Source organism: Rhinolophus sinicus, chromosome 12 (assembly GCF_057876585.1).
Source record: "Rhinolophus sinicus isolate RSI-liver-muscle chromosome 12, RSI-T2T, whole genome shotgun sequence".
Taxonomy (NCBI): domain Eukaryota; kingdom Metazoa; phylum Chordata; class Mammalia; order Chiroptera; family Rhinolophidae; genus Rhinolophus; species Rhinolophus sinicus.
In genome coordinates, this window is record NC_142512.1 from 18571632 (window position 1) to 18593350 (window position 21719).

A 21719-nucleotide genomic window follows, 5' to 3' on the forward strand; every position below is an offset into this window, starting at 1 on the left:
CGCTATCATTGGCTGAGTATTGTGCCTATGGGGGGATTAATTCCTGGGCACTTTTGGCCTGCTCTGTGGCTGAGCAAAGCCCGCTCTGCTGCTAGAGAAAGCCCTCAGGCAAAGAAATGCAGGTTCTGGAAGTTGGAAGTCAGGCTGGTGTGTGCTGAAAATGGGTAAAGGCAAGGGATATGGGCAGGCCCTCACAGCATCTGCTACACAGCTCCCCCAGCCAGCGTCTCCACAGCCCTGTCTCCAGGTTCAGTGAGTGCTCCCTCCCCTCATTCAGCCCTGGTTGGGGGACAGTAAACAACATTATCTCTTAGTGTTTCCCTACCCCCTGTTCTCACCTTTATTAGGTACTCATTAAATTACTCAATCTGAGAGTGCTCCCTGTTTTTCGTACCAGGGCCCAACTAAAACAACGTCCTGCACAAAAATGTAGCACATAGTGACATTGAGTAGATAATGTTGAATCAATAACTAATGTCATGTCTTTATGAGTTGATTGGAAAAGTTGATTGAATGATTGTGCGTTCAAGTTGGAACCCAAGGAACTTACTACCAAAACCTAATTTTTAAATTGTTCTGTAATAGTAAGAAAAATTAAGTCATGATTACTTAGGGCTTTAAAAAAAAAAAGGAGAGGAAAAAAAAAGAAACTTAGTGCCAGGAACAAGGAAGAAGTAGATTTTCTTTTTTTAAACTTTTAAAATTTATTTTAAGTGTGTTTTTCCAGGACCCATCAGCTCCAAGTCAAGTAGTTGTTTCAATCTAGTTGTGGAGGGGGCAGCTCACAGTGGCCCACACGGGGACTGAACCCTCAACCTTGGTGTTAAGAGCACCGCGCTCTAACCAACTGAGCCAACCTGCCGCTCCCAGATTTATTTATTTTTTTTTTTTAGTGAGAAAGGATGCAGAAAGGAGTCTCCCAGTTTTCACTGTTTAACAACTCATTAAAAGCAGAAAAGGCAGGTCTTAGGAGCCCCAAGTTACAGACGAGGACACTGAGGCTCAGAGAGGATACATAACTCATCTATGACCCAGGCTGCTGCCTCTGACCCCGGCCGGGCTCTCCTCCTCTGTGGCCCGAGGAAGCTAGCAGGCACAGAAAGACTGGCCGACTGGACCGCAGAGGATGTCTAGTGGGGCAGGAGCTGTGTTGGGAAAAAAACACAGGATTCTCACTCAGAAAAGTTTAGGGTTGTACCTGGCAGATTTTTATGGAACAAAATTTGCACTATTGATTCCATGGCAAATGAAAACCTCTTGTGGGCACTCTGGGCTTCAGAGATCTGAAATGCTTAAATGAGGCTGGACCAAACATGAGGAGATAAAATTGCCAGGTGAAGCTGAGCTCAGATGGTGCCTGGGGTGAGAAGACTCTGCTTCTTGTCTTCTCTCCCATCTGTGAACATGACTTGTGACTTTGAACTGTGGCTGCCAGGTTGTTGTCCAGCCTGAGGATGAAATAGAATCTGAGCAGAGGGAGAGATGTGAAGGCAGTTCACAGGGCCACGTTCAGGAGAAGGCACCAGCCAAAGGGGAAATTTTACCACTAAATCGTGGGGTGGCAATTGGCTCTGGAGCTGCCTTGAGGTAGCAGAGGTTGTCATCCTTCTATAAGTGGCTCACTGCCCCCAGTGGGCTGGCACTTCTGCCTTAATGGACAAATCCAATCGCAGGGACTGGAGGAAGCTTGTTGGAACATGGGGGATTATTGCAAGGAGATGCGTGACCTAGACTCCAGAACCTCTAGAATAGGGGGCGACTCTAGGAAGTGGCAGCCTGTCTGTGGTCCTACTCATGACGTGACCTCTCCTTCCACCTAACCCAGCTGCTCTTGCTTCTGTCCCACTGTCTGCATCTTGAACGAGGCCCCAGATGGCCACCAGGGCTGCTTGCTCTTCAAATTGGCCTTTCACCTCCTCCCCCCGCTGCTAATTGCCCCTCATTCTTGGTATTCCTGGCTTTGTTTCCCAGAAGGGAGACCCCAGTTGAGCCAGCTGTGTTTTTCCATGTCAGACCTGTTATAGATCATGGTCATCTATAGATTATCTATCCATGGATGAGCTGGCCACCTTTTATCCTATCAGCCAAGAGGGATGTGGGAGAACTCTCTCCATTTAACAAACATTGAACCACTATTGAGTGCCTGCCTACTGCTGGCTTGGCACTGAGAATAAAGCAATAAAACATAAAAACTAAGTCCCCTGTTCTTATGGAGCTTACATTCTAGCAGGGAGAATAGACAATAAATGACTAGCTGTATTCTGTCAGGTGGGGGTAGGTGCTTAGAAGAAAATTAACAGAGGGTTAATTAAGGAACAGAGGGTTGTCAGAGAGCTGTTATTTTAGAGAGACTAAGTGGATGAGGGAAGGCTCTCTGCAGGTATCAGAGCTGCTTCTGCTTGGGAAAAGCTCGCCAGATAGAGATAACAGCAGGTGCAAAGGCCCTGAGGCAGGAGTGTGCTTGATCCAATACCTGGCTACCTCTGGGGCTTCAATTATGGTCAGGGCAGGTAATCTGAGGTCATGTTCCTTTGGAGAGGACCAGAGGTTGGGGTCAGCCCCAAGTCCATCAGCCAGTTGGTCAGGAGGAGAAGCTAAAGCACAGACCAAAGCAACAGGTATGATGGGGAGCGGGGAAGGAGTGGTGGATCTAAGGAATCCCCCTTCCCATTGGGGAATCCCCCTCCTCCTTGGGTTGTTAACATGATGGCTCAGGCCTGAGTACAGGGTCAGAGATCAGTTCCCAGAAGGCTTTCCTTTTTACTCCAAAGGATGAAACATAGAACTTAGTTCTGCATACGGTCTTGTCTTTTTCACCAGCTGTCTCATTTATACACATACATCAGCCTTTTCTCCCCAGAGCAAATTTTTTTTTAACTTATCAAGTAATGCATACACAGGACAGAAAACATTGGAAAACCACAGATTGGCAAGAAGAAGAAAATCTCTATAATCCCACAACCCAGAGAGTGGAAAGCTCATCCCTCCCAGGGCATTTGGTACATTGGTGCATCCTTTCTCCTACGCTTCTTACCTACATTCATGCAAATGTGCACTGTCTTGTTGAAATAACAGCATACCTCAAACACCTTTCAAGGTTGGTAATTCTAAACCTGTTTTAATGACTGCAAAATGTCTGTTGTATGACTGCCAGTGCTCTGGGATTGTACATGGAGGCTGTTTCCAGGTTTTTGCTGTTAGAGACCATGCCACAGCCAACACCTGGGTACGTTCCTTGGCCCATGTGCTGTACGGGCTTTTGGTCAGGGGAAGGAGAAGAGGGTGAGAGTTGAAGACCTTCACAGGGAGCCAGGTGGGTGGAAGCCATCCTGGGAGGTCGTGATGCCCTTAGGTAGGCGGGCTTGGCACTACCCCAGGCAGCAGCCAGACAGATCGAAGCCTTCCAGAGGGTCCACAAGTGCGTGCGTGTGTTGGGGCTGTGCACGTGGCCTAGGTCTCCAGGGGAACAGGCTATGGGTGCACCAGAGGGAGGAGATGTACAGAGGCATTGGTTTTCTTTGGGGTTTGGGTAGCTTGTGGCACCCAAAACTCCTGAGGAGGCAGTAGGAGAAAGAGCATGCCCCTCGCTTCTGCTTTGTGTGATTTTGACAGATTTGTAGGCTCTTTGGTGCTAGAAGGGACCTTATAGCTCAGCTGGGAAAACTGAAGCCCAGAGAGCTACGGTGGTTTGCCCAGCATCACACAGCATTAAGAGTGGTTGGCTGTGTTCCATCGACTGTCCAAGGCACACTGGCTGGTAGCATTGGTAACATGCCCCTTATCTGTCCAGGACTCTACCCCCACTAGCCTCTTCCTGCACCTCTATCTCTCTATTCCCACAGAGCCCACATTGTGGCCTCTCTGTCTGTGCTACCGTGTTTTCCCGAAAATAAGACCTAGCCAGACAATCAGCTCTAATGCGTCTTTTGAAGGAAACATTAATATAAGACCCGGTCTTATTTTACTATAAGACCGGGTCTAATATAATATAATATAATATAATATAATATAATATAATATAATCATATCATATCATATCATATCATATCATATAATATCATATAATATGTTATAATAATATAATATAATATTGGGTCTTATATTAATTTTTGCTCCAAAAGACGCATTAGAGCTGATTGTCTGGCTAGGTCTTATTTTCAGGGAAACACGATAGTGGCTGTCCTTGCTCCATGGAGGCTTTCTCCCATAAGTCTGGTAGGGAAATCTCATTCCAGGGATCAGTGGCCAAGCCCTTCTCCTCTGAGTGGGGTGGTTTAGCATGTAGGATTTGGCTAGACCCAGGTTCAAGTCCTGGGAATGACCTTATTTCTCTGCACTTGAGTCACTCCCTCTGTAAAATGGGGCTAATAAGAGTACCTATCTTACAGGGTTGTGAAGATTAAATGAGATGATGCTGATAAAGTTCTTGGCGTTTTACTGTGACCCAGAATAGGAGCTTAATGAATGCCTCCCTCAATAATAGTAACAGTAGCACAGTAGCAGCAGCAGCAGCAGCAGTAGTTAGTAGTAGTAGTAACTTCCTGTGCCGTCCTTCCTGCAGGCCAGACCTGACTGCCCTTTGAAGGTTCGCCTCTCTGTGTGCAGGGCTGAGTCCATGTGCGTGGTCAGACTGACACAGGCCAGCCCTGGCCAGGGGCAAGAGTCTCAGGACCAGCAGGGGAGGGTCACCTTGGGTGGAGGGGCTTCTGGGGAGGATTGACTCTGTCCTGAACCCTCTGCCCCGTCCACTGAGAGGCAGTGCAGGGGGAGCTGGAGCGCATTCCCAAGTGGTTTTCACTGCCTTAGAAAAGTGAGATGAGGTTGAAGGCCTCCCCAGAAAACTGGTGCATCACCCACCAACCCCCAGCCACATCCCTGACCTCTATGCAGCTGCCTCTTCCTTCTCTCCAAAAAAGGGTCTCCCTGACCAGAAAGGAAAACCCAGCCCCAGCCCAGTGCCTTGGGTTCTTGCCCTGGGAAACGGACACTACTTCTTGCCTGGTTCCTCTTATTTCTGGTCTGCTCAGGTTTTCCTGCCACCACTGTATATGGAGCCAAGCAGCTGAGAGCAAGGGCTGTGGAGCCAGCCAGACAGGAATCAGGGCCCGGTTCTGCCACTTACCAGCTGCCTGACCTCGGGCAAATGCTTTTAATTGTTTGGGCCTCAGTTTGGTCATTTGGAAAGTGGGCTAATGCCATCTACCTCCTGGGGTTCTGAGCTTTGTGGCCCATGGATATAAAGTACCTTCCTGGCATATAGCAAGGCCTCAGTGAGAGAGCGATTGCTGTTCAGTCTTCACCATCCTTATTCTTCTTCAATAGCTATGAACTGAGGCCTACTGTGTGCCAGGCTCTGCGGGGACTCCCAAGTACCAGAATGAATGCCACAGTCCTCTTCCTGCTGGCCTGCCTCCCTGGCCTTTTTCCTCATTACAGATCCCTCTATTTTTTTTGTTCTAGGATCCATAACAAAAGAGGCTGAGTGTCACCTGCTTGCCTCCCAGCAGGCCTCAGGGCCCTTTCAGGATGCCTCCCTACCTTTGCACCAAGCTGACAACCCTTTTCAACAGGCTGATACAATCCTGGGAGGAGAAGGGTGTGTCTCAGGAGCTGGTTAGTGCCCCTGGGTGAAGCCCTCAGCAGCCTGGGGTGAGAACTGTCACCTCCCCTACAGAGGAAGCTGGATCAATTTCTCTCTCATTACTCCCTTGAAAAGAGCAGCAACATAGGGAAGGCCTGTTAGTGGTGGCGGGTTTGTCCTGAGAGAGCATGGTGTGGGGGAGAAGCAGCTGGGATACATGTCTGCCATGGGCCCAGACTGTGCAGCCCAAAATGGGGGTACAGACCCGTCCTGCCACAGTCCCTTCCTCCACTGAGATGGGGTCCAGGCTCCCCCACACCATACCTGGGTATGGAAGCTCCCTGGCAGTAGGACTGTTCACCTCTCTAGTGCTCAACGCTTCCACCCTGCTGGGAACTGGCCCGGGCATTTTTTTCTAACGAGCTAGCCACATTACAATCTCAACAGAATTAATCAAAAAAATAAATAAAATAAAAATTTTTTAGAGAGAGAGAGAAGAGGGAAAGAAAAAAAATACTCCTTGCACACATGCCACTGCAGTGTCTGCCAGGACCTAAGATCCGGTACTATCTATTTTTTAATAATTGAGGGTAATAAATATGTATTTCTTTCTCCTCACCCCCCATCCTCCGCAGCTTGTCAGCTCACTGCGTCTCTCCTCTGATCAGACCAAGTCTTCCCCAAGCAAAAAAAAAAATCCTTTAAGCAAAAAGGATTAAAGCCTTGAAAGTAGGTCTGCCTAAGCTCTTCCCGCACCCCCTCCCTTCCCCTTCCCCAGTATTGGTGGAGAGAGGCCCCTCAAGGGAGCTAGGGACAGGGGTGGGTGGGGTGGGCTGATGCAGGAAGTCCCTGGTGGGGGACTCAGGAGCAAGGACCAACCAGCTCCCTCCCTGCAGCCCATCCAGTTCCAGTCCCAGGCTAGCCTGGGGGAGGCAGCTGAGCCCAGCCTTCCACTGGCACCTGAAGAGCGGCTAACCTAAGAACCAGGGGCCCCCAGTCGCCCACAATACAAGAGGTAGGAAGGAGGGCTTTGGTCTCAGTCTCAGCTTGGCTTTGCAACCTGGCTTTGTGCTTTAGGGGCCTGCGTGACCTAGAGTTAAACACTTGAACCTTAGTTTCTCCATCTGTAAAATGGGAGTATAAACAGAACCTATCTCACAGAGGATCAAATAAGCCAAAGATAGTCCAGTGCCTAGTAAATACATGGTAAATACAAAATGAATGCAATTCATTGTTATTTTTATCCAATTCTTAGACACACAGTGCAGTTTGTAATCTCCCCCATCCTATGGCCCTCCACAGTACCCAAGGGCCTGCCAGGCACACCTGCTTTTCTTACAGCATTCCCAACACCCTGTGAAGAAGGTGTTGAACCCAAGGCTGGACGGTGTGGTTAGGAGCCTTGCCCAAAGCTGGTGGATCATTAGGTGATAGAACTGGAACGCAAAGTAGGACTTGTATCTTCTCCCCCCTTTCCTGTCCTCTACCCCATGTGGCTTCCTGACAGGACACCTGATATCCCTGACACTGGGCCCAGAGAAGGGCTGGCTTGGCTGGGAAAGGAGTGCCCAGGGCTGCCGTGGCTGCTGCTTGGCAGCCCCGCCTTCCTCCCCTCACAGCTGCCAGCCTTTGCAGTTCTGCTGAAGCAGCAGCCCTGCCCTAAGTGGGCCTGCTTCCCTCTGAGCTGGGCACACGCATACAGGGCTGGCTGCAGGTGGCTGGCACTATGCCCCTGCTGTGACCCAGGCCCAGAGTTCCCGGCCTGTCCCAGTGGTCAGTGCTTGGCCACATGGCTTCTAGGGCTTTGCAGCTTGCCCCCTGGGGACAGGCCTGCCCTGGCTGCTCTGGGCCTGAGGCAGGAGAGGAGAAGCAAGGCAGTGAGGCCGGAGGGCAGGAAAAGCAGGAGGGAGGTGGCTATTTATAGCTGGCTTTGCTTTTGTTCCTTTTCCAGCAATGCTTCTCTTTAAATAGGAGCAGGGCTCCAGGCTGCAGCTCTTCCCCAGCTGCCTGTAGTCAGTGCGCAAGCGTGTGCGTGTGTGTGTGTGTGTGTGTGTGTGTGTGTATGGGGACACATGTACCAGGATGAGGTGGGGATGGACACCAGTGTATGTATGTGCATGTGTGCACACGTGTGCAGGGATGGGATGAGGGAATTGTTGATTGTGTGTGTGTGTGTGTGTGTGTGTGTGTACACCAGCAGGTACAGAGGTGAAGATGGGTGTTCTTTGTGTGTGAATGTGTGTGCGCCAGAATAGGGATGGGGCAGCTCTTGGTATGTATGTGCGCGTGTTTTTATTAGTGGGCACATCCGTGACAGTGGGTGGGGCAGCCACTCCTTAGATGATGTGTGCATGTACGTGGGCACTTGTACACAAATATATGTAGAGATGAGGTTGGGTGGGCAAGTGTGTGTATCTCCATGTGTAGAGTGTGATGTGAGCAGATCTTTAGGGTGAGTGTACGTCTGTGTAATGTGTAATGGGATTGTTGGAGAGTGGTCACTGCTATGTGTGAGCATGTATTTGAGTGGGGACTGGGGAGGATGGCAGCTCTTACTGGGTGTATCTCAGACCAAATGCTCAGTGAGGGCGGGCCTGTCTCCTCCGTACTCTGCCCCCACAGCTCCTGTTGTGTATGGTGGTGGATGGCTAGCAGTTGTGTGTGTGTGTGTGTGTGTGTGTGTGCACGCGCTGTAAAAGGGACTCCATAGTCCTCTCTGGCTGCCGCAGGAGCAGTAGGAGCGTGTCAGACTCGCCCACCCATCCAGTTTTTGGAACACTCCCAGACTGGGTCCCTGTGTGGCTGAGACCATCCCACTTACCTTTCTCTCCCAACCCGTCCAGCAGGTGGGCAGAGCGGGCCAGTGCATTGGCACCGTGCCAGCGAACCTAGTGAGGAAACCTGGGCTTTGGGGGCAGACCTGTGCCCGCTCTGGCCTCGCATCTATCTTTCTCTTCCTCTTGTTGATTTCACATCTGTAAAATGGGAGCATGAAGCCCTCTCAGGGCTACTGTTGGGATCAGCTGAGATTTGCACTAGCGACGCGGCCTATCGCAGTCTGGGCGCTCGGACGGGGATCGCGTGGCACCGGGCTCGGGCTCCGGGTCTGCGGGCAGGACCCACGACCGGAGGAAGCGGGGTTACAAAGAGCGCGGGGGCCGCGTTAGGGAGTCGTATCCCAGGCAGCAGCGGCTCCCTGCGGCTCAGCACAGTAGCCCAGCGCAGCCCAGAGGCTCAGCAGCGGGCAATCCCCGCCCCGGGAGGGTCGGGCCCGGGAGTGCTGGGTCCGGGCCGGCCCGGGGAGGCTCCGGGGGGCACCGGCCGGGGCACCGCCCTCGCCCCTGGACCCGGCCCGCCCTCTCCGGTAGCTCCGGATCGATGAGACAATCCTCCCCGCCCTTCCCCCGCAAAGGCCAAACAAAACGTAGTAAATATTTAATCCGGGCCAGGGAGCCAATGAGGCTTCCCTGCCCCCTCCGCAGCCGTCTGGCTCCTCTGCCAGCCCCGGCAGCTCTCCTCCGTAATGAGGCCGGAGCGGCAGGGATCGATCGCAGCCCCGGGCAGGGTGGGGATGGGGGGCCTGCGCCCTCGGGTGGCATCGCTTTCTTCCCCCAGGCCTGCGCGCACGCCAGCGCTTGTGCTTTTCCAAGAAGGCCTGCGAAGATCGAGTCGACCCAGCTCCCCCAACACCCCTGCACACCCACATCTTAGAGGCTGCGTGTGAGTTTGGGTGGAGGAGGGGGGCGGGAGCAGTGAAAATGGGAGGAACATCTGAGTCCCCCGCTGGTGCCTGAATTCCTGCCCCCAGGCTAGAACTGACCTTCAAGGCCCAAAGCCTGCAGGGACCTTGGATGAGGCTGGGTGGGGCAGGGACAGCTTGGGAGGCCAAGAGAGAGGCTGTACTTCAGGCCTCCTGGACATTGCCCTGGAGGATACCTAGAGGGGTGATGACATCCTTGCTTTTCATTCATTCATGCAGCAGATAATTATTGAGCACCTACTACGTGCCAGTTACAGGCTGCCAGCAAGGAGACACAATCCGGTCCTGAGGGAGATTACATTCCAAAGGAGGAAACAGTTAATACGGAAACACAAAGTGATTTCAGATAGTGATTGAATTTAGTGTAGAGAATAAACTATAATGTGATACTGTTTTTGGCCAGGGAGAGCAGCAAAACTAGCAGGAGTGGTCAGGGAGATGAACCAAGACAAAGGGTTGCAGCAAAAGCATCCCAGGTAGTTTACAGCAAGTGCAAAGGCCCCGAGGCAGTAAAGAGATTGGCGTTCTAGGACCAGAGGCTGGAGTGTAGTGAGTGGGGGAGAGGTAGGCAGTGGCAGATCCCATAGGGTTTTATAGGCCATGGGAGGAGTTTGCATTTTACTCTAAGTGCAGTGCAAAGGCATTAGAGGTTTTAAGCAAAGGAATGGCATGATCTGATTTACATTTTTAAAAGCTTCTGTTGGCTGCAGTATGGAGAATAGAAGCTAGAAAGTTAAGGGTGGAGGCAGGGAGGCCAGCTTTGGGGGGTGGCAGGCTGCGGTGGCATATGAGAGGGAGTTTGGTGCCCTACCTGGCTTGGGCAGTTACTGTGAAGTGGCCATTTAGACTTATACAGCTGGTAGCCCACCCCCAGCTGCCAGCCTCCTGGGCTCCTGGCTCACAGAGTCCCAGGGCACTCTGAGAGCCGGGGTTGCCCCTGTCCCATCTCCTCCACTCAGACTCCACAGTGGGCAGCCCAGGAAGGTTTTTAAGGAGCATTAGAAAATGTTGACATGTTTTTTGAAACAATTTCAGATCTGATATCTCTGCCAGATTGAGTTTGTAACTAGCTTTATTGTTTAAGCCTGCTGGGATTTCATCAAAGGCGTCTGCTGTTTACCCAGAACCATTTCATTGGAGAAAACAGCAAACAGACCTGCATTTCTATCTGATTTCACTTTTTCCCTTTTCTCATGAATTTAAGTGCTTGTGAAAAGCAAGGCTGATAAGGCAAAGCAGTGAGGATCAAACCCCGAGGAGGGGGCTCAGAAGGATCTTCACTGAGGTCTATTAATAGAGCAGAGGGAAGGTAGGGGTGGCTGGTGGGGGCTCTGGAGGACTGAGAGGTATTCTGGGCCAGTAACTAGCCCTCCACGGGGTGGGGAGGGAATGGGAGGGAGAGAAGGTGCCGTCTACCCCTACCCTAGCCAAGATTTCTAGGCCATCTCCTGGTGTCTGTTGTCTTTATCAGTTCCCAGACCATTTCAGACACTGCCACAATAAAAGACTGAACATCAGCTCCACTTGGAAAGCAGCGGTGACCCAACTCGGGAGGTGGGGTCAGTGAGACAGACCCAAGCTTTCCTGGGAACTGGACAAGTGAGGAAACAAATCAAAAGGCCAATGGGAAGCCAGATCATGAGAGTGCCAGGAATACCTCCTTCCTGCTGTTCCTCCTCTGCCAACACTTGGGATGCAGCCCCTTCTCCTGCCAAGTGATCTGAGCCAGGGCTGGGCAGGGCAGGGCCCAGGGACTCTTGTCACAGGCTCAGCACTTCCTCTGTCTCCCCGAGGAATCTACACTAGTGTTGTCACCATCCGCTTAATAGGATCCGGTGCCTTTAAGCAGGTCTGTTGACCCAGCAAATGTTTTAGCCCAATGGGGGAAACGCTGGCTCTGCAGCCTATCATGAGAAGGTGTTCTGAGAAATTTGGGTTAATGTGCCTTGTTCAGCTGCTTGAGCGACAGCTAGTTAAGTGTACAGGTTGTTTGACATACAGGCCATGTATTACCAGTTGTGCATTAGACCCACTTATAAGGTCAATCGATTTGAACCAATTAGCAAGAGGATAGGGACTGGTTTATCTTGAACTGACTGTAGATCCCGCAGTCAGACATCGAAGAGGGATGATAAAGATTCAGAGGCGTTTTTTTCAGCTCTGCATGTGCGGCATCACTGTGCCCTTCTGCATTCTGGCCAACGGTGCTTCCCTCAACAGCAAGAGTCAGCTCCTTCCTCCCCGGGATGAGCCTGTAAGGAGGAGAGCTAGAGAAGGCCAAAGGTCTTGTCCTCACAGAGCCGTTCTAGGCCTCCCCACTTGTGCCGTCCGCCCAAGCAATGTGATCCCACGCCTGACTGATCTGGAGGGTAGGGTCTTCTCACTCGGCCTCCCTGCCTGCAGCCTTCTCTGAGGTCAGATGGGGCAGGAATTTCTTTCAAATTGTGGGCTTGAGAGGAACAAGTTCACAAGCTGGCAGGGAGAAGACGGAGAGGGCCCTGTGGCATTTTCTGACTTCAGAATATCTGGGGATGAGGGTGAGGACGTTCAGACTGCAGGCAGTCTTTGCCCTGCTGTTGCCCTAGGAAGGGCCAAGGGCATCTCCAGCTGGGAGAGTTGGTGGGTCTGTTGTAACACAGTGGGCACAGACACAGGGGAGACACTGCTCTCTGCTCGCTGAGACATCCCATCTCCCACTCAGAGTCCCTGGGCTCCTTTCTCCGTGTCCCCACAAAAGATGGAGGGAAGACCATTCCATCCTCTCAAACTTGCCCATCACTCACTTTCCTCTCAACGTCTTATCCTGACACCCAGTGCCTACAAATTCCACCTAAGCACACACTTCTCAGAGGCAGCAAAATCTGCTTTCCCCCCAGAGAGAGGGAAATGTGATCCACAGAGTAGGACCACAGAGCAGGGAGGCAGATTTGCCTACAAAGAGGCTTTGAATGTAAGTGTCCTAAGGAATGGGCAGTTCAAAGTCGTCCTGGGGGGTGGGGGCTGGGAGGCTGTGTTAGGCCAGTTCTGTTGTGCTAGCTCCAAACAGTTGATGCATTCTTGGGAAATGGCTTCAGATCTCACAGCATTTTCCTCTTAATAGCCTTGGCTGTTGGGAAATCCTTGACCTTTGAGGGTGGGTTTGACTTTTTTTGGAAAAGGCCAAAAGTAATTTGAAGCTGTGTGTTGTGAATAAAGGAGATGAGCAATCTGAAGAATGTGGTTTGTTTTGTTGTTGGGATTTTTTTTTTTTTTTTTAGGTTAAAAACAAGATGGCACTCAAGAATTGAGGCAGTTTTCTCACAAGGAAGTTCCAGAAGTGTTGCAAGTGATGGCGGCACCTTGAAATGGGGAGCTTGGGTCCAATGGTGACCACTTTGGCAGAAGGGTAGGGGAAGAGAATTGATGCTTTATTGAGCTGCTACTATGTGCCAGGTGCTTTACATACCTTATCTCAATTGCCGGAAATCATTTTTGCAGTAAAGCTGATCCATAAAAAAAATTCAGAAATAATCCATTATCTTGTTTACTCCTAACAGTAATCCTGTTAGAACAAGAGTTTAGCCCATTTCATAGGTGAGGAAATTAAGGCTTAAGGAGATTAAATGACTTCCCAGAGCTTATTAAGTGTTAGGGCTAGGATTCAAACCCAGGATTGGCCCCCAAAGCCAAGGCTAATTCTTTTTTGGGTTTGTAAGTTCTGGTGCACCTACCCTATTCCTCCTTGTCCCCAGTCACACACAAATTTAGTTTCATTATGTCACAGTGACATCATTTGGGCTGTATTCACTACTTAAAAAAGAAAGCAGGTCATGAAGGAGTCGTGTGAAATGTAGATGTCACCAGCAGGCATCAGGGGGATGCGTGGGTGACAATGGCAAGGCATGAAGTATGGTGTTTATTAGGTACTGGCAAAGGCCCAGGAGTTCCAGATGCCAAGCAGTGATAAGTGGGAACTGCCTGTCCCAGCTCTTGCCCAGTTGCAAATGCTGAGCAGGCTCCCAGTTCAGTGCCTTTGACGCAACTGGACTCTTACACAGACCAACCCTGGGAGCTTTCCTGGCCAGACAGGGCTTCCTCTGAATAATAATAATAATAAATAATAATACCAACAATCGTTCATGCTGATGGAGCACTTATTATATACCAGGCATTGTGCTAACTAAATGCCTTACTGTTAAGCTTTGATCCCTCTACATACTCTTAGCTCTTGACTAGAGCAGGTCTTCATACTCATAAATCCCAACTGGGTCCCCAACCACCGAGGTCGGCTCTCTTTGAATCCAGAGGGGGATTCTTTCCCTGCATGCAGTCTAAACCCTTGTTCTGGCCACATGTCCGTGTGAGAACTGGGGGCTTGGGTATGCAAGGAAGGAGAGCAGTTTAGCCTCAGCACACACCATCTCCTTTCCTGGAGACACAGCTCCAACTGGACTTAACAATGATGGTCTCAGTCAGTTATCTAAATATAGCAATTCCACATCGAGGAATTTATCTGACTGATACCCTGGCACCTGGCGGCCTTAAGGCACATACAGGAGCATGTGTGTTATCATTGCCTGTAATCGCAGAAACTGGAACCAACCTAAATGTCCATCAGAAGGGGACCGATTGGGTAGATTACAACACCCCCGTACAATGGGATTCTGCACTTCAAGGAATGAGTGACTCTGTATGTGCTGATATGGGGTGGATGCCAAGATGTATTGCTAAGTGAAAACACAATGGTAATACACTGCACTACCATCTGGGTTTTAAAAAGAAAGATATACTTGTATGTGATAGAATTTTTTGGAAAGACACAAAAGAAACTGCTAACAGTGGGATGCCTCTGAAGAAAGATACTGGGGACTGCAGGTCTGGGAGAGGAAAGGAGACTTATTTTTCATTGTATACCCTTTTGTGTTCTTTGAAAAAAAGTGTGTTTTTACTATGTGCATGCATCATCTTTTTGATTAAAAAGAAAGTTGGGGGAGGTTTAAAAAAAAAAAAAAAAGACAGTCCTCCAGGCTTTATCTGGCTTCTCAGTCTACTTTTTCTTCCCTGTCTGCAGCCAGGTCCTGCTGCCCTGACTCAGGACATTTCTCAGCTCCTCTCCCTCAGCCCCAGCATATGCCCACCCCTCCCCAAGGCATCCATTACTGCCTCTTACAGGTACTTAAAACCTACCTTTTTTCCTTGAAATACAAATAACTCTAATCTGTAGAGAAGGCTGAGCTCCATTGCACTTACAGAACAGACAGAAATCGGCTGGCGCTAAGATGCTCTATAAATGTTTGCTGAATAGAATTGAATCCGTGACTTAGGTGGTTACACCGAGCAAGGTACTCATTGGCCAAGGTCAGACACCATATCCTACCTAGGTCGACTCTCTCTGAATCCAGAGAGGGACTCTTTCCTTGCATGCAGCCCAAACCCCTGCTCCCATGTGGCTGTGTGGCATGAGGGAGTGCGGGCCTGTGTGTACAAGGAAGGAGGGTGAGTGTGGGGCTTGGTGTACACCGTCTCACCTCCTGGAGACATAGCACAGTGTGACTGTAAGAAACAGGACAGAACAACTGTGGGGGTGTGATACATGGGAAGGCCCAGCTCTGGAAAGAGTCTGATTCCAAAGAGCATCGATAGTGGGCTCCAAAAGCTCCATGATGACTTAAAAAGAAAATGTGTTTGATTTTTATTCCAAGAACTTTTCTAACAGAAAGATAAAGAATGGAGTTCTCAGCTAAGCATGGTCGTGAATACCTATTGTTGTCTGTGTTCAACCAGAGGCTGGAAGACAACCTTAGCTGGCATTTTGTAGGAGAAATTAAAGCATGAGGAGGTAGTTGGTGATTTCAGTGGACTCTAGGTGGACTTGTTTATTGTTTACTCTATGTTATAGATAACATAAAACTATTTTGATCATTTTAAGTGTACAGTTCTATGGCATTAAGTGCAGTCACACTGGTGTGCAACCCATGACGACCATTTTGAATGGTACAACTAGCACAGTTGTTAAAAGGTAGAGAAAGCCTGAGAGATGCCTCTCCACGGCCATTTGAGTTCTGCCTAAGGAGGGCGTCCTTTCTCAGACTTGGCCCGTGTTCCATTTACATCTTTCAGATACTAGCTCCTGGAGCCTCCACCGAATAGATGCCTTCTCTGTTCTCCGAAATCATACACAGGCAGTCCAGAAGAATGTGGGTAGTGGTCTTGGAAACCTCTCGAAACAAGAGATGTAGGTAGTATCGTGTGTTGACATTTCTCCTATTCTTTCTTCTTGTCTCAAATATCCACACTAGCCTGGAGGAAAGAGAGAATGTGTAGCCCTTGCCCACGACCGCTTTCTCTTTCTTAAAATGAAATCCCCCTCACAAGTGGTTCTCTGGCCTCAGCCAGTGTGTGACGCCCCGGCATCTTTTTCAAGGCTGTGATCCAGCAACTTGCCATGGGCTCCGGCACTCCAGCTCTCTCGCAGTAGACACTGCTTGTCTCTGTAAGGGTTATTATGATGAGGAAGTGTTTTCCTGCAAGCACAGTGAGTCAGAAAGTTTGATGTGCCTTCCCCCCGAAAAAGCATCTATAATCTTTGGTCACATTAATAGAAGTGTCCAAATCTAGGACGGTGAGGGAGCTGCTTCGCTTTCCGCTGAGCACCCACTGAGTCATGCTCTCTCTCGTCATCTTCCACCAATCCCGTGGATCGCCTGCACGTTGCTTAAATTCAGCCCCTTCTATTTCCCCTGCCTCTACCATCTTAGACCAGCGCTGCACATCTCTCGCTTGGACTGTTGCAATACCCTCCTGATTGGTGCTGTAGCTTCTTGTCTCCAGGCTCCACAGTGCAGACAGGTGATGTAAGGCAACATGATCTGATCATATCACTTTGATTGCTTAAAGTCCCTCACTGGCTTTTCACAGTTCTGGGAATAGAGAACCTGGTTTCTAACAGGGCTTTTAAGCCCTCATGTGAAATGGCTCCTGCCTATCCCTCCAGCCTCACCTTCCACCGCTTACCCCTCATGCTGACTTTCTGTGCTTTACATGAGTCAATCTCCCTCCACTTCGGGGTCCTCCCACAAGCAGATTGTGTTGCCTGTGAAGTAGCCCCCACCTCATCCCCATCAACTGGATGATTCCTTCTCTTTCAGAGCTCAGCTCAAATGCCACTTCCTCAGGAAGTGGTCCTGAGCCCCCAGACTACACCTGGTCTCCCAGTTATATGTGCCTACAGCATTCATTCATTCATTCATTCATTCACTGAGCAAACGTCTAATGACATCAGCTGGGTGCCAGGCCCCTGGGTGCTGAGGGCACAGTGGTGAGCAAGACAGGCACAGACCTGCTGTCATGGAGCTGACACTCCTGGGGGGGTCACGGACAGGAAGTAATGGCAGGGCTGAGGAAGACTGGGGAAGTGAGGGCACAGACAGTGAGTGGGGGTGGTTTGGGGTAAGGTGTTCAAGGAAGCTTCTCGAGGAGGGGACACTGATCAGAGATCGGGTGAGATGAGGGAGGGAGCATGTGGGTCCTGGGCCAAGAGAGGAGCGGGGCTGAGGAAACAACCAATGCAAGGACCCTGAGAGGGCCTGTGCTTGGTGTGTTCCAGGAACAGCAAGACAGCCCCCAGAGGCCTGGGACACAAGGACTGGGAAAGGGGCAAGGGAGGCAGCAGGGTAGATAGATCACACAGCGCCTGTAGGCCATGGTGAGGTTGCTGAGTTATATTCTCGGTGTGATGGTGAGCCATAAGAGGGACTGGGTTACATTTTTAAAAGATGAATATTTTGGAAGTTTGGCCTGATTGCCACGGGGGAAGAGACTTTGGGGAAGAAGAGGGGACGAGGACAGAAGTTAGGAGACACTGCAGTGCCCCAGAGAAGAGTGGCCGCTTGGACTAGGTGGTATCTAGGAGCTGAAAGGCTGTGTTCATTAATTATTTAGTGCTGTAATTAGTAATGCACGTCCATGGACTGTGGGCTGCGTGAGGACAGGGATTACATCTGTCTACTTATTTGCTCTGTATCCGTAGCTCTCACCCCGTGCTTGGTACATGTTCTTAAGTACTCAGTACACGCCTATTGAATGATGGTGAACTATGGAAGTCACGGAGATGCTTAAAAACCAGGTCATGCTAGGAACTCCTGAAGGAGCCATGGGATGGCTGGCCCTGAAGAAGAGATTTGGGGGAAGTGTCTTCAGATGCATAAAGGAGTTAGACTCAGAGTCTCCAGGGTGTTACCTGGAAGTTACCAGGAAAAGTCTGGTGAGGCTTGACCTGGCCCCCCGATGGAACAGCAGCTTCCTAAGGGAGGTGTCAAGCAGTGGAGGTATAATGATCTCTTGTCAGAGATGTTGGAGGGGTCCTGTGAGGAAAGTACACATGCGCAGGCATGTCTGTGAACACACACAGGTGTGCTTTGCAGGCAAACGCACACACTGTGGATTTTCTGGCCCTGAAATTATCTGCTTCAGAGCTAGAAGGACCCTTAGAAACAGTGGTGCCTGGTGACCTGAGGGTTGGGACACTATGGTTATAAACGACAGAAACCCAAACTGTTGGAACAAAAAAGGAACCTCACGGGCTCCTAAAACTTCAAGATTCCTCTTCGGGTACACCTTGATCACACAGTGTCATCGGGATTTGGTTTCTTCACCTGTTTCTTGGCGTTGGATTCATGAGTCGCCATCATGCTCAGAAGGCTCCAGCAGTTCCAGGTTCAGATGGCCCCTCCCCTCAGAAAAAGAGAGCATCTCTTTCCTGGACAGTATGAACAAAAGTTGTGGGCCTGATGCCCAAATTCAGCCCTGAAGCAGGCACTGAGGCCTGGGAGTGTTTGCTGACTTGGTCACCTGACGGAGAGGGCTGAGGTCAGCTTCATCAAGGCACATGGGTACAGAGTTAGAAAGCACCAGTTCTCCCCAAAGAAAATCAGTGTGCTGTGTCCAGGAGGATGGGAACATATTGTGGGGGGCCAGAAAGCCACACGAATTGTAGTCTACAGGTAGTTTGCTAAGGCTTTTTTCTTTTTCACACCTGACTGTGTTACTCAGAACTCCATTTGTCTTTCTCATCACTGTGGCAGCCCCTGAAGGCACCCCATTTATCTTGTCCCATGCCCTCATTTTGCAGATGAGTAGGCTGAGGCTTAGCAACTTTCTCAAGGTCACACAGTTCAGTTCCATTGTGGGAGAGCCATGACGGGCACTCAGGCCCCGGGGCCTGGCAGCATTACCCGGTAGGCAGCGCCTGCGTCTGGGGTCAGCCTGCCAGATTTGAATCCTGGCCCTGCCATTTGTTAGCTGTAAGGCTGTATTCGTACTCGTTTCCCAGGGCTGCTGTAACAAATTGCTACACATTTAGTGGCTAAAACAGTAGAAATTTATTCTCACAGTTCATAAGGCCAAAAATCCGAAATGAAGATGTTGGCAGGGCCGTGCTCCCTTCGAAGGCGCTGGGCACAATCTGTTCCTCACCCCTCCCAGCTTCTGGTGGTGGATGGCATTCCGTGTGTCTGCCTCACTCCAGTCTCTGCCTCTGTCTTCACGAGGCTTCTTCCTTCTCTGTCTTCTGTCTCTTACAAGGACATTTGTTATTAATTTAGGGCCCACTTGGGTAATCCAGGATGGTCTCATTTCAAGGTCCTTAACATCTGTAAAGACCCTTTTTCCAACTAAGGTCACAGTCACAGGTTCCAGGGATTTGGACACGGACGTATCTTTTTTGGAGCCACTATTCAATCCATTCCAGGGACCTTAGGCAAGTCCCTTAACCTCTCTGAGCCTCAGTTTGTCATCTGTAAAATGGGGATAATAATAGTACCTACTTCATAGGGTTGTCATGAGGATGACAACATGAGATAATCCTCATTGAGTCCTTCACCAAGAGCCAAGCACTTAGTACGTGCTGAATACATGTTAGTTATTATTATTCTGACCCCAGATCCAACCTGGTCTTCCTGTGGCCTTTTCCCAGGTGGCTTTTTTCATAGGTAGGCTTAGCTCCCTTCAGCTAGTAGTAGCAGAGACAAGACATGTAGCCGATGTTTTGGTGGAGACAGAGCTGCCAAGGTTACAGCTGAGTGTCTTGCTGCTTGCTTCTCAGCTGGGGCCTGTCCTATTGTCCCGGCAGGCCCCATTCCGGAGGCCTGCTGCTGAGAGGCAGGGCAGCCTGAGGAGGTCTCCTGCCAATCCACCTCTCACCCTGGCTCCTGGAGGCCGGCATCAGAACCCTATGATTTACAGTGATGAAATGTAAATTGCAGAGAGTCCACGCTTCCCGTTCGGCTGAGATCCCATCAGCATCTCATTCAGTTTACCTGGGGCTCCTCCAGGTCTCATTTGGTGGATTTTGTCGGCAGTGTACCTCCTCAGCGACCACGACGGCTTGCTTCCTACATCTATCACACCTGCACTGTGACAATGTAATTTTTATCTCTGGTTGTTTATTTCTCAGATGGAACTACTTGTAAATTCCAAGAAGAAAATATATCCCTGTGTGTGACAGAACCAGCCCAGGGCGATTAATCTGGGTTTTTAAGCTGGGGCTGCAAACCTGGTTGATTCTACTCCGTGCCTAAGTGTCCAGTAATCAGCCACAGCCATTAATTGTCCCCCAACGAAGCAGTGGCCTCAGGAGGGGTCACGCTCTGTAGGATTTCATCCATCTAGGTGGGAATGGGGTTCTCATTTCCCATCTGCCAGGTGCCTAGCAAGCCTTAGGGACAAAGTGGGAGGCAGGTGGCTTGAGGCCAAGAGGTGCAAGAGGTGGAGGGAAAGACCCATATTTCAAGGCAGAGTTGACAGCAGGTGGGAGAAGAAGGAAGGGACTGAGTGTGTTGGTGCAGGCCATGGAAAAGGCACAGGCTTGTGCAGTTCAACAGACCCAAGATTGAATCTGAGCCCTACCACTTACCATACCTTCAGGGGTGTTCCTTTACCCCTTATCCTGACTGAGGGGTCTCTTGATCTGTAAAATAGAGCAAAGAATATTTGCTCCATTGGGTAACTGAGAGAATTAAATTAGCAAAACATGAAAAATTCTGGTTGCATGTAATGGGTGTTTTCTTTCTGAAGGTCTGGGACTGCTCAGGCCTGCAGAAGATGAAAGTCACAGAAACAACCAGAATTCTAGACTTGGAAGGAATGTTGAGAACACCTAATGCAAAAGCTTGTGGAGGTTTGGGGAAGCGAAGAGACTTAGAAGCTGGGATGGAACCCGGTCTCCTTCCTGTCACCCTTGTGCATTGTCACATCATGCTGCCTGCGTCGGAGGGGCCTCAGCTTGGACTTCTCTGCCTCCTGCAGGGCCAACCCATGGGCCTCAGGCATCCATAACCCCCTGAAACAGTGTGCACTGTTTTGTGTACGGGGGGCCATTTAGTGCATCCAGGGCTTTCACATTCTCAGAAGGAAGATTAAGCATTTTTTGGATCCTGTGATATTGTGACTAAATGGGGAGGGTGTGAAAGGAGGGGGACTGCCCACCCCTCCTGCCTGCATTTGGTGTCTACACGGCCTCAATTATGATCAAGATCTGATTGTGATTTGGGGGTTTCCTTGGCCCCAGGGCCCTTGCCAATCCTTCTCATTCTAGTCTGGTTCTTGCTTTTCTTCCTCAGGAAAACCAGTGTACGTGCGCCAGCTGGGAGCAGGGGGAGGGAGTTTCTAGGTTTGGGCATTCTGACCTGGATCCAGATGTTGTGGAGCCTAATACTTACACAATTTGAGGGCCCCCTTCTGTAAAAAAGCGTAACAAGTCATGAATACAGAATTAGGGGAAGGGCCTTGGGAGGGGCTGTGAATGTCATCAGTATCCCTGGAAATCGGCCCCCACTGGTGTCATTACTAGACGTGTCCCCAGGAGAATGTGGGGTCTCAGCATAGCTCACCCACCGAACGGCCTCCCACAGCCTGCTGCCCCCCAGAGGTGTTTGCCCCAGTTCTCTGGTTGCTGCCCTGTTGGGCGCTTGAGCTAGAACTATGAAAAGACCAGCTTGCCCTCAAGGAGCTCCCAGCAAAGAGAGACCCAGTTTCGAATGACTTCTCTGCCCCTCTCCTGCTGTCACTTTGCTGCCTGCTGAGCCACCCCCTTCCTCACCCCTTCAGCTCAGCAAGTTGTTCGGCCCCCCTCACTCACTTTCAGGGGTACCCAACAGACTGGAGATCCAGGGAGCCCTGGCAGTCTATCTCTGTGCAGGACGAGGCAAGGGCTACCTGCAGGGCATCCAGGAGGGGACCCACTGTTTGTGGCACTGTCCCTTCCCTTAGTTTCTGTTGAGATGAGTAGAGCACTCTGCTTTGTCCAGGCCCAGGTTTTGGGCATTTCCATTGGAAGATGGAGGATCGGGGGCATAGACGCTGTGGGCTGCTTCCATCCTTGCCTTAGTCACACAGCTGGTA

The 21719-nt window shown here is 50.3% G+C and overlaps 1 protein-coding gene across 4 annotated transcripts in view; it reads left to right on the forward strand.

The window, feature by feature from the left end:
• RTN4RL1 (reticulon 4 receptor like 1) overlaps positions 1–21719 on the forward strand; it is a 67793-nt gene that overhangs the window by 10094 nt on the left and 35980 nt on the right. The window contains exons 1-2 of one of the 4 annotated variants that reach the window (XM_088802014.1): positions 9087–9301; positions 12599–12726. The exons of 2 other annotated variants lie outside the window; for them this stretch is intronic. The gene's annotated coding sequence lies outside the window, so the exon portion shown is untranslated. Of the gene's footprint in view, positions 1–9086; positions 9302–12598; positions 12727–21719 lie in introns of those variants that run through there. One more of the 4 variants, XM_088802012.1, reaches the window with a different exon arrangement.